The 17985-nt window shown below is 33.1% G+C and overlaps 1 protein-coding gene across 5 annotated transcripts in view; it reads right to left on the bottom strand.

Annotated features, from left to right (window-relative positions):
• Positions 1-766, bottom strand: part of LOC110103596 (DNA-directed RNA polymerase V subunit 1) — a 37196-nt gene extending 36430 nt beyond the window's left edge. For 2 of the 5 annotated variants that reach the window (XM_020832381.2, XM_028692680.1), the window contains exon 1: positions 544-766. The gene's annotated coding sequence lies outside the window, so the exon portion shown is untranslated. The remainder of the gene's footprint in view (positions 1-543) is intronic. The other 3 variants (XM_028692681.1, XM_020832383.2, XM_020832380.2) reach the window with 2 other exon arrangements.
• Positions 767-17985: the final 17219 nt, after the last annotated feature.

The following is a 17985-nucleotide window of genomic DNA, read 5'->3' as shown; positions in this document are numbered from 1 at the left end:
AACAAAATGCAGCATTACATCTTGGTATAAAAATAATTCTAAAAATATGATGCTCTAAAAGCATAGGGCGGCAGAAAAACACTCACCTGGCTGGAATAGTACTCAACAAAACTAATATGCTCCCAAATGCTGATGAAAATTTATCACTCCGACACATAAAATACATGGACCGTCAACAGTAAGGAATAAACGCATGCTTAAGCATAAAATGTCAATTGAGTAACGGGGTAAATCAAGAAAAGAAAAAAGAAAAAAATCACTAGCCAAAAAAGAGAACATCGGAATACAAGAATGAATTCATTCAAAAAAAAAAAAAAACGCTGAACAATCTTGTGGATCTTTACAACCAAATGCATGGCATGCAAGGTACAAGACTCCTCGGACATCAACGGATCAAAGAAAGCCGGCGGCGCAAGAGAATTCCTAACCGGAATACCGTGATGTAGCTGAAACCCAGGCGCGTAAAGGGCAAATAGATTCAGCGCAAGGAAATGAGACGAGGAAATGGGAGACGAAAAGTCGACAAAGTGGGTTAGGTCGAGCATCTTACCTCCCCGGAGAAGGAGACGCGCGCTGCCCGTTTCCTTCACAGCAGCAGCTCTTTAAGCAGAGCAAGCCCTAATGGCGGAAAAGAATCAGAAGAAACCCTAAAGTTTGAACGATCGAAAGCGGCTCCAAACCGGCGTAGACAGCCCAGGGTGAGAGCAGACGAGAAGCCTTTGAAGCAGCGCGGAGCCTCAAAGGGCTCGAATTGAAGAAAGAGGAATCGAGTACTGAACAGGCTTATACTTACTGGATGGTGACTCCAGTCACTTCCGGCAGAACCTTCGAAGAAATTACCAAAAGACCCTTCCTAAGTATGATAATCCGGTTATTCCCCTCAACAGGATACACAAAACACAGACGGTATGAGATTGCCACGTCCTATATCATAAACTTTCTGATGCTAAGGATAAACGTGTCGGGTAGTAGTGGGAAGACTGCCATTAGAAGTGCATGAGATTTTGAGGCCTAAATCAGTTTTCGACTCCAATTACCTCGCAAAGAGGAGTGACAGTTCCACTATGCTCTCCAGTCTCCAACGGGGAAGCCTTTGAGCCAAAAATAAAATCTTCTCTTCTTATAGGGTATTCCACGTCCCTTACATGAACTTTGTTATAAAAGATATTTCAAATGCACAATATTGCGCTGGAGCCCAATATCCGAATCAAGAATTGTACGGTAAAATACTTCAATTTCAACCGATAATTTATTATAAAGCCATTTTTTAATATAATAATATTTGTATTATATATATATAATTCTAATTTAATAAATAATAATTCACCCAACCCAAAATTTGAACATTCTTTTTCACTCATCATCGCTTAGTTGAGCCTCCAAATAACAACAAGAGACCTCTAAAATATATTTTTTTATGAAAAATAAATTAATTAATTAATATTATAAGTACATTAGTCATTAAACTTTACACCTCAAAATTGGATACCTTCTTTATTGATATATGATCAAAAATTTATCTTGCTCAGACAGGAAACTCGAGGCAAAATTAAGTTGGAAACTTCATAAATTAAATTGGAGATCATCTGAACTCTGATTTCGACAAACTTATAGGCGAATTGAACGTCTCAAAAATACAAACCCAAAGACACCAATTTTGACTCAATACGAGTCCAAATTGGTCCAAATCAAAGACCCGAAGTTCATTTGGAAGGTTCAATCCATAATTTGAATTATCAAACAGTTTTCAAACGTGATATGCTTATAATCGAATCGAGCGGCTCGACGAGACGAATCCAATGAGCCCAAGATCGTCAAATTCTAATATCGTTAAGACATTCAAATGCTCAGTAAAAGATCCATGATTGAGGGATTCAACATCGGTCATCCATTCAAATCACTCTCAATTTATCCTTGATTTTTTTTCATATTTACTAGTCATGTCACTCTCAGAAAACTACAAATATATCTCTCATTTTACATAGAGGGGGGACCCCGAAGGATGAGAAAGAAGGGGCCCAAGAAAGAAGAGATGGAAGACAAAGAAGATTTCTCTTGCCACCATACCCCCTCCTCGATCACCTTTCGACCACCGACCGACGCCAAACTTCTTCCCATCACTTGAATTCTACCTGACAATGGACTTCCACCCATCACCGGATTTCTACCCGATGTTGAACTTCCGCCTGTCGCTGGACTTCTGTCCGTCACCGGATTTCTACCAGACATCGGACTTCCACCTATCATTGGATTTCTACTTGATGTCGGACTTCTGTCCGTTGCTAGACTTATGTCCATCGTCAGAATTCTACCCGACGCTATACTTCTTCCCTTCGCTAGATTTCTACCCGACATCGAACTTCCACCAGTCGCTGGATTTCTACTTGATGTCGGACTTCTTCCTCTTGCAAACTTATGTCCATCAATGGAATTCTACCCGACGTCGGACTTTCGCCCCTCGCCGGATTTCTACTAGACGTTGGACTTCCATCAGTCACCAGATTTCTACCCAACACTAGACTTTCGACCGTCGTCGAATTTCTACCTAACACTAGATTTATGTTTGTCGCCGGACTTATGCTTATCGTCAAACTTATGCCCACCGTCAGATTTCTACCTGACGTCGGACTTCTACATGTCACAAGATTTCTTCCACTAGACTCTTCCTCGACCACCATCCGACTTCCACCCGGTAGCCTACCAACGTCAGACTTCTACCCGATCGCCAATTGATGTCGGACTTCTATTCGGCTACCAACTAATGTTGAACTTCTACCCGACTGCCAATTAATGCCAATTTTTTTGCCCGTCCACCAACTAACATCAAATTTTTGCAAGGCTGCCAATTGATGTCGGACCTCCATTACATTTCAACTACAGTCCTTTTGACCTCCGTCGTCCACCAACTACAATCCTTCTAATCTCTGTCACCCATTGACTACGGTCCTTCTGACATCTGTCGCTAGACAACGGTCTTTCTGACCTACGTTACCCGCCAACTACGATCCTTCTGACCTATGTCGCTAGACAACGGTCCTTCCAACCTCCATCGTCCGCCGACTACTATCTTTCCAACCTCCCGTCATCATACAACGGTCTTTCTGACCTCCGTCGCTCGCCGACTACGGTCCTTTCGACCAAACAAACACATCAATAGTGATTCTTCTTGTTTCCACCTTTTAACAAACTATATATGATGTGTATTTATAACATCAAGTTAAGGCCTTCACCCCAATGAAGGGCTTCATTTGTAATAAATTGTAAATACTAGTGGATTCATTCAAACTGGGCTAGGCCCCGTGATTTTTCTCTTTTTTAAGATTTTCCACGTAAAATCTTTGTGTCTCTTATGAATATTGCACCCGCTCCTTTTATCTGTATGCATGATGGATCTTCTTACAATGCTAAGATGTTAAACTTCATTCTTATCTACCATCGTGAATATTCCAAGACGCAACATTGCTTAAAATTTTTCAGGAATATGATTTAAGATTTAGATAACTATTGATGGCAATGTGAACTTGGTCATAAAAATTGTTCATGTCATCTCATGCATGAATATATTTTGAAATTTTCTTACAACAATGAAACAAATTATTTTCTACTTTCCTAAGATGTGTGCTTTAATATGAATCACACTCACTTATTAATTGCATCGGCTAAAATTTTTATGAAGCATGATTGTATCACTTATTAGTTTGATCCACTAAGATTTTTATTAAACATAATTGTATTGCTAATAAAATTTTGATTCTCCAAAACTTGAAACCATTTGGCATCTCAAACTTAAACATCATGTAAATTGATCTTAAAATTATGCTCTCATGTTCATTTGGTGTAATAATGGTTTCAACTATCAAATGTTGTTGCAGAGTGTTAAAAAAAAAGAAATAATATTCTCCAAAGATTCAAAAAATAGAAGGAAAAGCACAACATAGAAGATATACAGTAGTCGTATGTGATTTGGCTTCCATCAAGCCAACTCTCATGGGTGCAAATAAGGTTTATTTTTCTTTAAATGGTTGGGAAGACCTCTTCTCCAAAGATAGAGGATCCAATCACTAAATAAAACATAATGTATAATGGTATTGTACAAATTGAATATTCAACATATTAAAAAAAAAAAATAAGACTACACCCACAATAAAATAGAGAAGAAGCCCAATATAATCGCTCATCAATGTAGTCATCTTATAATTATCATATTTAAACAGAATTAAGAAATTCAGTCCTAATAAGATCTGTCATGGAAGCCAACACAACCTGACTCAATATGACACATGCCACCACACATGTCATATCATGTCTGATCATGGCAAGAAGCAGATCAAAACCTAATATAAGAATCTACTCAGCTCGTTCCTTACAGGCCCTCTCCTCGGCATCTTGCTCCTTAGTCCTTACCCCTTTTCCTGGCCTGAAAATGTAAGCAAAAGTAGGAGTGAGCTAACACTATTTAGTAGTAGGCTACGATAACTTAATACATGAATCAATAACTTAAACCAAATGAACAAAAAATGTTGAATAATAATAATAATAATTGAAGTATTGTGGGCAAAGATGAAACAAAATAAGGCACTAATACTAAATTGAAATAAACATGTAAAAAAACTTCTAAAATTGATTGAAATATAAGCAAACACCTCATAGCAAATATCATAATGGCCTCAAGCCCAACTTCCAATAAATAGCAAATAACATAATACCTTCTCATCGCCATCAAAATTTATTCTTGATTAATACAGGCTCCAAAATTTTCAATATATAACAAATAATAGAATTCCTTCTCTCTGCCAACAAAATCTCTTCTCTCCACCAATAGAAATTCTTTTCAAAAAATTCATGTGTATCAAACACTTATATTAAAAATAAAGTGCATTCTACACTACTAAAATGATTACAACGTTATTGTTCAATTCTACAAAAATATTCTAAAGACTGTCAAAATAATTTCTCAGCCAGTGTTATACAGTTCACCACAATTATAGTTTTCAAAATTCTATCATATTACTAGAGATTGTGTATAATAGCATTTAGAAACTTTAACTAAACTAAAATGCTAATTTTAAATAACAAAACAAATTTCTGAATTGATAAAAATTGTTACTTTCAAAATTACCAGGCAAAATGTTTTGAATAAATACTTAAACAACCAGAATAATTGTGTCGATAACATCTCAAAAGCTACCTAGTTGAAATTTACCAGAATTCGAGAAAATCATATTTTTGCAAAATTAAATTATAAATTCGATAAAAAAATTCCAAAAACTATGAATTATTAAAAATTGATATAGATAAAATGTTACCTACCTCAACCTAAGCAACTTTCTAAAATGTATTGTCAGCTGAAAATTACTCAAAGAAGCTCGAAATGGAGTTTATCTCACTAGAATACCTCTCTCTATCACTAGTGTCAGCTGTCCAAACAAATCAAATGGAATGGAATATGGGATTTGGATATTTAAATTATTAAAATTCGGCCTAGCACCGCGACAACAGCTTCAACACTACCTCCTAGAGCCCACAGGCCACAACATCGCAGCGCCATCCCAGTATTGTTACGCTAAATTAAATTCTAATTTTGTAGAAAGCACTAGCATTGAAGTGTCACGGTGCCGCAAGGGAGAAAGTTTTAGATTTCCAAACATACAATCAAACCTCTATGACCCATGCACAATGGAACACATACTGACTCACATGCACACATAACTCTTCCAAACACATGTAGATGGGGTGTTCAAAAAGTAGAAATTTAGCGGATTACCTCACTCAGGTCATATCATAACAGACAGCATTGTATACTAATTATAGAGTTGCCCCAGAAGTATCCACACATCACTTGAGAAATATATGTTAGACAACAATCTCTATCATAAAACCAACAAAAACAATTACATTCATTCAATCTCCATATGAATACTTCATACGCATCTCTTAAAATTTGAGTTGTTAGATAACATGATTGATGGTTGTTAAGATGATTTCATTGCTTTTATGATTTAGTTTATTGGTTATCTATTTTATTGTACATGGTGGTGGAGTACTGGAGTGTGCTATTAGACATACATTCATTGCTAGCAATTTAGATTATAGTATACAATTAAGTTTCTAAAACTATTTTTTTGTATAAAATTTTTTAATTCAAAAAATTTTTATATTAGAAATCTGTTTTAAAAAGCAGTAAAAAAGCCGTCCCAAATGAAACCTAAGTCATGTATGTTATACATTTTAAAAAGCTAATTTATTGTGCTTATTTCAAATTATGTGCACATCATATATACAACGACTTAGGCTTCGTTTGTGACGGATTTCTTATTATTTCTTAAAGCAATTTTTTAGTACAAAATTTTAATATTTGCACTAAAAATATGCTTTAAGAAACAGTAAAAAAACCGTCCCAAACAGAACCTTAATGTTCATGTTACATGTGTGCATTCTAAAGGCTTTGCATGACTTCTATAGAATTATAACTAGATCAGAGTGTAGTTGAATTAATATGAAGCTATATTTAATCTAAAAGCTTGTGGAGAGTTATTGAATTTGGTATGGTGATATGACATTGGGTTAATTGTGCTTTGCTATCTACAGACTTGATTCCATCGAGTTTTTCATTTTTTTCCTCGGGCTTTAGGACTTATGTGAAAATTAAAGCGTTTTATATTCATTTTCAATTATTCTGATTTCGTTGTGATATTTGTCTAGCATTGGTTATAATAATTATTTTTTATCGATGAGACTAAAGGCTTATTCGTGAAGATTTTCTTATTGCTTCTTAAAGCAGCTTTTCAGTAGAAATATTTTAATTTTTTTATTAAAAATATGCTTTAAGAAACAATAAAAAAGCCGCCCCAAACGAAACCTAATACTTTTACTGAAGTGAGTCAAATACTTTTTATTGGCTAATTTCACAACAATGCTAAAATTATTTTAAGATGAAATTTTTTATTGCAACTTGTACCAAAATGTGCCAGAATATTAGTTTGCGACAAATTATGAGATCAAAATTTATTGTCAAAAAAACCCTCTTCATAATTTCCTTTTGTGACAAAAGAAAAAGAAAAAAAAAGACATTATTGCAACTCTGTGAACACTTTATGATAGGATTTTAATTACATTTTTGCTTGGATTGATTCTTGAATTATTTTTTATGATATTCCCAATTTGAACATTGTTACATGGTGATGTATGACAAAGTTGAGAATTATTACAATAAAAAAAAAAAAAATATTAGGTGGTTGTAATGTTGTAAAAGGGCCCTATGATAATATTGTATTGATTACATTACTATTGATTGGTGTTAGCTTAGAGCTCGGAGTAACTACAATTTTGAAAAATATAACAATGTGACTATTTTTTTTTTTAAATTTATACTTCTTTCCTTGATTAAATTATAAGAGTAATTTTATATATGCTCAAACTAAGTTGGTTTTCATCCCTTAAGATGGGCTAGGTAGGCATTTACTTATATTTAGGAGTTAGTGTAAAGTTTTAAATCCTAACTCCAATGCTATAAAAAAAGAATCATGAAGTTAATATGATGGTGCTCTCATTCCTCCCTATAGATGGGAGCATATTAACCATCAATCATCCTTAGTTTCATTATTAAGACTTCATTTGGGACAGTTTTTTTGTTGCTTCTTAAAGCAGCTTTTTAGTATAAAAATTAAAAATTTTATGCTAAAAAGCTGCTTTAAGAAGCAACAAGAAAGTAGTCACAAACGAAGCCTAAGTGCCTTCATGTCACTTCATTGTGACAGGGGTTCAAGAATTATTTAGGAAGTAGAAGGGGGATGGAGAGGGTGTTGTTGTGGTGGAAGTATGTTTGCCCAAATATAATAAAAAAACAGGCAATGAGAGACTAAATTAAAGTAGGTTATGGGAGATTAAGGTTTTGTTTGGGACGGCTTTCTTACTGCTTCTTAAAACAACTTTTTAATACAAAAGTTAAAATTTTTGTACTTGAAAGCTGTTTTAAGAAGCAGTAAAAAAGTTGTCCCAAACGAAGCCTAAATTAAAGTCAAACATTTAAGATGACAACTCTTTGACTCTTATGTACATTTAATGTTACACTTATATTTATACCTTCTAGTCGGGCTAGTTAAGGGAATATTTTTTTCATTATGTTTTGAAAGATTAAATTAAAGCATGTTATTTTAGATATTAAATTAAAACAATTTATTTATGTCCTTACATTTATTATTGTTTGATCTATTTTTGTCATAATTATTTTTCTAGCCACCTTTGAGTAATTAAACCCAACGTTCTCATATAATCACTAAATGATATTTACATGGCCAACATTGATCTGGGGGGTTCCCCACATCAAATTATAAATTAATTCATATGTGGTTAACCGGTCAATTAGACTAATCAAATAAAATAATTTGAGAGTCTTGTCATCACATTTAAAATTATCTAAGCAAATTATAAAAATGTCTTAGAATATTATATGAAGCATTGCCCCATTTGGATGAGAGGTTCCATCGATGATCTCTTTGTGCTTGGAGGTTTATTATAGGGATCATTAGAGGATTGTGACAACCTACCTAATATGATAAAGTTTGGATGTACACAATCATTTATCTCCAAAATGTAATAAGAAGAGTAACATATGATATTTCTATTTATATTAAGCAGCTACAACTTGTCACCACCCATACTTCGTAGAATATGAAGGAAATGTTAAGAAGTTAAAAGATTGACCTCCTACTTCAATGTGATTGTCATTTCATAGGTAGAAATACAACAATTGAATATCTTATTTGTGAATCAACTTGCTGCAGAGAGGAAGATCACTTCCTCTTCTTGAAGTTGAGAGAGGAGGAGGGAGAGAGGAGAAGGGAAGAGGGAGGCAGAGCTCAAATCAGAAATCAATATTTCTTAAACCATTCACATCCTATTACAATCTATACCTATTTATAGACTCCTAAGGCTATACAAAAGTAACAAAAGGCTTTACATGCCTAAACAACCTAAATCTAGGAACAAAAGCCAACATTATTCTTTTATTATGTATTTTAGCTAGCTATTGCGCTACAAATAACTTTTCATAATCTATAAGCATTACTAACATTCATAGATAATTAGGAGGCATCGACTAAATCATGCATGTTAAGGGACATAATCACATTGGGGAAGGAGGATAACAAAATTTTGCATAAAAGAATCTCCTCATTAGCAAAAAGTGAGCATACTTCAGCAACCAGTCTACAACAACCTATACCGCATCATGGCCTTGCCTAATATGGGAAAAACAATTAGCAAAATTCATTGTGATCTCCTCCAATTTTCATATATGAGCTTAACCTTCACCATTTAATATGTTTCACATTTAAAAACAAACTCTGCTACTTCTCACTTTAATTCGGGCCACCAAAATATGTGCTTCATATCACAATACATTTCATTGCTGCTTGGATGAATAGTGTATTTATAATAGTGGGCTTCATGTATAATATCTTTCCTCATATCACGATAACAAAATCTCATGCACTGTAAGAAAACATCATTCTAAATAAATACTAATTAAATCATTTTAACTTGGCGAAGCCAAGTAATTTTTTTTCCTTTCATAGTTTTTTGCATAAAAAACAAGTGTCTATTACAATTCTTATACACCTCTCTTATTTATGTGTATGTTAGATATTTGTAAAAATCTAATCTAGAAAGTTAAACTCTCTAGCACTTTAATGCTGTGAATAGTTCGGCTGACAATAGTTAAATATATATTAGCTTCGAATTAGAAAAAGTTTGAATGTGAGTAATCCAAAAGATGCGACAAACTCTTACACTTCATTAGCATTTGAAAAAGTTAACTTTGTTATTGGACATTAGAAAGCATCCACACAAAGAAGAATATTAACAAAAAAAAAAACTATATTTTTATTTCTCCCTTTTGTGATTTTTTCACGTAAAAAATTATAGTATCTTATATGATTCTTGTACTCCTCCCTTATTTAAGCGTGTGTATTGAATCTTTGTAAAAGTTATGACGTTAAATTCTCGACCTCCTACTGCTATGAATATTCCATCACTCAAATGTTAGTGATATATTTGTTTTAGGGTTTGTTTGGGTAGCTGCAACATATTGTATATTTGATTATAAAAATTGTTATAAGAAAAATAATTTTTTAAAATTGTTGTCGATATAATAAATATATTCTATTAAAAAAATAAATATTTGTTTTCTTAAAGCTATCACACATTAGAAATTTTAGTTGTAAAAATTAGTTTTCCATCCTAAAATTTTTTAGAAAACAGCAAAAAAAAAAGTCAGATTAAACTGTTATTGTAATATGAAAAATAAAATAATAACAAAATTATCTTAGACAGTCCCTTGGTTAAATCCTCCTCGCAGCTAAACAGCACATACAGTCTCGTCTAATTATGGCTACTCTTGAATTAACCATTTGCCATCTACAGTGATCATCCGCAAAGATCTTGCCAGTACTTTTGCACCGATTTGAATTAGGCGCATTCGGACGACCCATTGGGCCTGAGGCGATAACTAGCCCAGCCCAGACGATAAAATTATTTGGTGGCCAATCTATAAATGAGATCACAAAGGGGGATTTGCAATAGGGGTGTCAATTCGGGTCAACGGATCGGGTTCGGGTCGAACTCTGAACTGACCCGGCACAATTTGGGTCAGCATGAACCCGACCTGTTTTTAAGAACTGGTTAGATTTTCAAACCCGAACCCGACCCGACTCAAATGACCCGGAATTGACTCAAAATTGCAAGTTTTTGGGTCAAAAAGCAGGTAATTATTCGATTTTCGGGTAAAAATGGGTCAATCTCGGATTTTCGGGTCAAATATGAGTTTTCGTGTTTGGATTGCTGGGTCAACCCGAACTAGACCCGATTTTTAAAACGGATTGATTTGCTGAACCCAAATCCGACCCGTTTCGGATCCGGATTGATTCTAACCCGAATTTTTTCAGGTCAAATTTCGAGTCGTGTCAAAAATTGACACCCCTAATTTGCATCACCAGTAACATTCTTGCACAGAAATCTTATGCTACGGTTTACCTTTCAAGAATAAAATCGCATGTACAATCATTAGCTTGTAGCATGGATTACTGGGCCCGTTAATCATTACCTGTTCGAATGCTACGATTGGTATTAAGCAGTTTTCCCTTACGTGCTCCCCTTCCAAACAAATAAAAATTCGCTACTAATCTATATCTATATGATTTTGCAACGAATGACATAATTCTTATTATGAATAAATTATATCATAATATTTGAATGCAAAATATATTAGAATATATTTTAATTTTTTTATTTTAAAGAAATATTAATGTAATTCAGGATATTGCATACATTACTAATTTCAGTAATCTAAAAATTTCAAAGCTCATTCATTTAATCTGCATCAATATGTTATGATATACTTTTTCTTTTTTCAATCTCATTGCTCAACTGGCAGTAATAAGCAAGTTCTAACTCAATATTAAATAACCAAATAAAATTTTCAGCGTGGATGTCAATGAAGCATGATCTTGAATAGTTAGTAGCAGTGACATTGTTATTATTCGTGTTATATTTTCATTATTTTGTAATACCCGCAATTCTGAAACCTGGTTGATTAAACCTAATATTGTATGACTCTCAGTCTATTTTAAGTTCATTTTTTAAATTTTAAGTTATGGAGGGTCAAATTAAAATCCAAATAAATATAAAAATAAAATAGATATATAAGAAGAAAAATATGATATCAAGTGCTTTGATAGGTGTTGTAGCGCTGATAGTGGTGGTGCCGTGGTGTTGTCCTCTTTGTATTATGGTGAAATTTGAGGGAGCACTGTGTGTAGAAACATGATCTTGATAGAGAAGACAAGATTAATGTGAGTGAGAGAGAGAGAATGAGGCATAAAAGATTATCTTGTATAGAGAAGTACACCATATATATAGACAAGAGATAGAGCATAAATAGCATATAAAATAATACAAAATTGCAGGACTGCCATGCTAGTAGTCTTTATTATCTTTGTGGTTTGATATCCCCCGGAAAATTGATGGATCTTGTATGATTGTCAGTTTGAGTCGTAGCTGATGAAATTGCTGAATTGATAGCGGATTTGTAAAAATATTGGCAACTTGATATGTGGTGCCGGAAGTAGCTGAATGTTGTTATGTTGAATATGGTCACAGACGAAACGTTGATCAATCTCAATATATTTTGTTCTAGCGTGGAAGACGGGATTATTTTCCAACGTGATTGCAGTGTGTTCTTGTAGAAGAGGTCTGTTTGTTTTTCCAAAGTGATGCCAAAATGATGTGAAACCACTAAGAATTGTATTAGAGATTATAAAGAAATTTGATTAAGCGTTGTAATATAAACTAATGTTTCACAAATAATGTAAGGAAAATTAGTTAAAGTAAAGTAGCATTCTTTTGAAAACAATTTCATTCATAAAGATAAGCTTAAATACAATAAACAAGAAATTCTACAATTAACAAATAAAAAAGTCACATTTGAGTTTTCCTCACTCACGCTCTTTAATAGGAGCTAGCGGAAAGAGAGTCTCAACAAACCAAACGAAGCAACCCAAGTTGTGAAGACACATATGGTTCCAATCCAACGAAAGTTTAATGGAGGAGAAGTTGTGTGAGGACGACCGGTGATTCACCAATGCCCGGTTGGAAGGTTGTATGCTCTTTTTCCTTAGCGGGGGAGCGGGTGGCGAGCTGGCAGGCGGCAACTAGGCGGGAAGGGTGCGGGTAGCCGCGAGCAATGCCCGAGCAGGCAGGGAAGTGCGGAACTCTGATTTTAAACGGGTTTGCGGGTTGACTCTGTAATCCGTTGGGTCAACCCGACCCATTTTTCAAACGTATAGAATTCTAGAATCCGAACCCTACCCGTTTTGAAACCGGGTCGGGTTCGAGTCAGGTTTTCGTGCGTGTGAAATATTGACACCCCTACTAGCGGTTGGTTCATCTAAATGATTTGAATTTAATTTATAATTCTTTCTTAGTAAGAATAACTATTTAATATCACATATTTCGTATTTGGACCTTTCTCTATATATAAAAAAATTCCCAATCTAGAAGACAATAAAAGAAAATTTTGGATCTTTCCACTAGGGAAAGTGGTTGGATAAAAATGCATATAAACATTTATGATTCTTTTGGGATGACTTTTTTTTTACTGCTTCCTAAAATAAATTTTTTTTGTGCAGAATTTTAATTTTGATATTAAAAAAATTGTTTTAAGAATCAATAATAAAATCATCCCAAATAAAACCTTAATGTTATACAAAAACTTATAGGCTCAAGTGAGGATTACAGTAGATGAGATTCATTGATTTTCAAAAATAAGTATAGGAAAATCTTCTCGTGTTGGATGGTATTGCTCTTTGCTCATGTCTTAAATGTTAATTTTATTCTTCTCATGTTGGACTCTATCATGCCAGTCCGTTTTGGAAAACGAGGCTCGATTAAAAAAAAAATTACGCACGGAACGAACATGTACAATAAAGCTCAAATGCACATAAAATACTAATCAAATCGGCCTCAATATGATCACATGTGTTTTAAAACATAAAGACGGACACTATGTAATAAAAAAATAAAATTAAAAAACTAAGACAAATCTAGATAAAATGCACAATTTAACTCTTCATCAAACACAATGATACAACGTGCAGAAAGATTTATCGAAATTCCAAATGCAAGTGATAAAATCATGCAAATTACCATTACCAAAATAGAGGTCAACATCTAAGACCCCATGATAAATAGAAAATCTCTTACAAATTTATTTGGCTTTTAGATTCTCGATCACAGTCATTCCCCTTCTTATTAACTCTCTAATTAAACGTCATCGCTAACCAAAATAGTTGCAATCTTTTCATTCTTTCTAAAGCTACAATTAGAAACATCATTTATACCAAATCTCCTAAAGATGAAGGACATGATTTTTTTGAGTGAAATGAAATTAATAACCCTATCTTTGCGACTTTTTGGAAGATTTTTATGCCAACATGGTTAAAGTTATATGGTCTCTATATTCTACTTAAGCCTGATCTTCCATAAGTCTTCTCTTATGCTCATGAATTCAAATAAAAATTTCTACTCCTACAATTTATTGTTCTTTTGTTATCACATATGACAAAAAAAAAAAATGGTAACACTACAGAAAGCTTCTCCACTTAAATATGCAGATTCTTGTGTGCTGTAAACTATAAATAGTCTGAGAAGAATTTTGAAATTTAAAGAACTCCAGTCATTCATTTTTTGATATTGGACTCCATCACTTTTGCTTGTGTTACTGGACAATGATACGAATTTTCTACCTTATTTCTGGATGACAGAAAATGTTATTGTATCTTATTCTAACTAATTTATAATTTTCTTAGCTCATTTTATAGAAATTTTATAACTTATTCTTCTAAAATTTTCACTAATTTTTATTTAATATTTTCAATATAATTAGATATAATTTATAAACAACTCTCACTATAAAAAATATGGGATTTTCGCAGCATTTTTTAGCGTCAATTTTTAAACCACTGCTATAGATTGATATAGGCAGCAGTTTTCGCAGCTTCTAAATTTTTTTACAGCAGTTATAGAAGCCATTTGTGAACCGCAGCCCTCGATGCTCTAGCTCCCGCTCAACTTTAACCCGAGTGATCTCCCATACCCACAAAAGCAACATCATAGTAAAATAAACTCATATCCTTCGATTTTGACTGAATATGCGAGCCATTTGTTTTGACATTTGAGTCATAAAAATAAACTCACGCACATCATATACTTAAACTTCAAACATAAAATCTCTTAATTAATAGTCAAAATTACGCATTCATACATCAAAATGAGTTAGTAATTCCAAATAGTCACATCTCTTCGGAACCCGATCGTGGATCGTTCTCCGCATCCTCATGATCGAATCAAATCTCATCGAATTTTACATTGGTTAAAACAAAAGAAACCTCCAGCTGTAGCCGAGTCAACGGCATAAACTTCATATATGGCCGACCACAGCTCATACGAGGACTGTATAAAAAGAGGCAATGGAGGCTCGAAAAGCCACAGCTGGCATGTGAAATTTGAGGACATGCGGATTCACAGCCAGTAGAGAATCCCTCGTGAGATTGAGTTTGTCGAGAATTCAAACCATCTATATATATATATTGACGACTGTACACTAACATCTATGGGAGATAACGAAATCGGAATCCAAAACTATATTGGATGTGGAGGCGGAGAAATTAAGAGAGAGAGAGAGAGAGACAGAGTTACTATTGAGTTGTTTAACGCCAAGAGGTGAATGTGAGCGCAAGAGAAAATTAAGGGTAGGGGTTTCAGAGTTGAAAGCTGGAGAGAGAGATTAGTTTTGTAAGTGGAGTGTCATTTAAGACGAGTGTTTTATACAGCTCATTTTGATCTGTAGGTTGGGAGCTTAAGCTATCAATCAAGAGGTCTCGAGTTAGAATTTTATGCATGCGATGTGTGTATGAATCCGTCTTAATTAGCCTAAATGTCAAAAAAAAAAACGTGTTCTTGTTTTTTTGATTTAAGGGCTATTTAATCAAATTTAAAGTAAAATTAGATGAATTGCTTAAAATTTGTGCCTCCCAAAAATAATTGTATTTACGTAAATCAACATCATGTTTTTAATATTTTGAAAGTTGATAAAAATTTTGTTGGGGGAATCATTTTTACTATTTTAGGCTTTATTTCGGACATCTTTTTAGTATTTTTTAAATCAGCTTTTGAGTACATAAAATTTTTGAATTAGAAATTTTTTTACTAAAAAATTATTTTGAAATCATCAAGAAAGCATACTCAAAGGAAGCCTTAATCTTCATAGTGTAATTGTAAGTTTTATTTAGTGATTATTTTTATAAGATTAAAAAAAAAATACTCTAAAAATTTATTTTTTACAACAGCATATTATATAATTATCTTCATAAAAAAAGTACGTGTCTCAGCCCTCCCAGGCCCCATAGAGCACTTCTGTTCCTTACTTAAGCATTGAATCACACAATCAGTCTTTCGATAAAAAGAAAAAAGAAAATAAATCTTTTTTTTTTTGGGACATGTTAGGCCATTTAAGTCAAACACACACACTCAACGAATCACAGACTCGAGACTGAACCTCTTATGGAAGCAAACTCTCAAACCAATAGGCACATGCAAAGTGTGTAAAGAAAATAAATCTCAATCTGTTATATTCAACACAAATCTCAAAAATTCACGAATCACAAGCTCCACTTTGAAAATAAATTTAGGCTTCATTGCATAATTCTTATTTTTCAAATGATTTTTAATAAAATATATATTTTAAAATAGTAAAAAATTTCTCACATGAATTTAGATTCATTTGCGAATAATTTTTTTAAAAATATTTTTAATAAATAATTTAGCACAATTTTAATTAATTTTTTACTAAAAATTACTTTAAACAACCCAAATAACTTTATTTAATATCCACAACAAATAATTGTACCCAATCTGTCAGTAAAAAAGTCATCAGACTACAGCGTGTCTATCTCGGGTTCAAGTTTCTTTGCAATGTTAATGACGAGAGATGGTATGAAGTGTATTGTGTTGCTGGTTATAAAATATATATTTAATTTTTGCGAGGAGTTTAAATCTTTTTTAAAATTACCTTAAAAACAACAAAAAATCAGAATAATCTAGTATATATTTAAACCACAAAACAATATATATTTTAAAAATATAAAAATTCATTTATTGTATATAATATTTGTTTCTATTAAAAAATCAGGTATTACAATTATTAACATAATACAATAGATAAAATTTTAAAATCTCAGAGACATTATATTATAGTTGTAGATAAATTAATTATATATATAATATAATATATTTATTAAATATATCCTTTACAAATTCTTGTTTATGATCTATTAAAAATGAGACATATAAATTTAAAGAAGATCATCTATTTACGTAAATTAAAAAATATATTATTATTTTTGACTTATGATGGAATCATTTGAGGGCATTATATCAACTTTTAATGAATGATTATAGATCAACTATAGAGAAAAATATAATGATTGTTTTAATTCTTAATAGAAATGTCGAAAGTTCATTTAGACAAAACTTTCCTCTTCACTTATTTAGTAGATGCCTATTCAATCTCACTTTTCGAGGAGAAGTTTCAAACTTAATCAATATTTAGAACATAGTTTGAATCATCATGTGCATATGTCAAATCAAATCTAACCCCACATCAACAAGCTCACTAAATGGAACTTTTATTGGTCCGGATGCAAGATGTAGAGATGTGCCGTTAGCAAAAAAAGTGCCTGACCGAGTTGAACCGAGTTTTTTTTTTTTTGAAAAAAACTCGGTACACCTCGGTACAGGCACTTTTTTGCCTAAAACCGAACCTTCCTCTGCGTACGTTCACTGGACAGAATAAAAGTTCCACTAAATGAGGCATCTCATAATTAGGATTTCACGTTAGGGACTTCGCTAGGGGTCTCTTGAATGAGACTGAAACAATTTGTTGGATGCTGGAGATTACATTGTAGGATTGCCATGGTAGTTCGTTGGGGCCTCACCGGTGGGACCGACACTATGCCTGATGAAATTATTATATGATGCGAGGGCTTACAGATGGGGTTGAAGGTAGATTTTGCAACAAGAGCTCATTGGGGAAGGCAACAACCTGACCAACAACATGTGAAGAGAAGAGACCGCTCGTTGTGGATGGATAGCAAGATCAGTATTCTGAAATGAGCTTGATGGGGAATATTGGGGAAGTGAAATACCCAACAAAACAAATAAGAAATAGAAACTATAGCAGGGAAAAAAAAACACCAGGATTTAACGAGAAAAAAAAAATGAAATCGGGAAAAAATCATAGAGCCACACCACATCAAGAAATTAACTATAAATAGTACAAATCTATGTTCTCTCTTCATCTCCTCTTGCTTTCTTTTCATCATTGCATCATTCTCACACTATCATACAAAGATAAACATAAAAAATAAAAAA

This window comes from Dendrobium catenatum, unplaced genomic scaffold (assembly GCF_001605985.2).
Source record: "Dendrobium catenatum unplaced genomic scaffold, ASM160598v2 original_scaffold_254917, whole genome shotgun sequence".
In the NCBI taxonomy this organism is placed as follows: domain Eukaryota; kingdom Viridiplantae; phylum Streptophyta; class Magnoliopsida; order Asparagales; family Orchidaceae; genus Dendrobium; species Dendrobium catenatum.
Note: the sequence above shows the minus strand (reverse complement) of the source record. Positions and strands in the feature narration are given on the sequence as shown.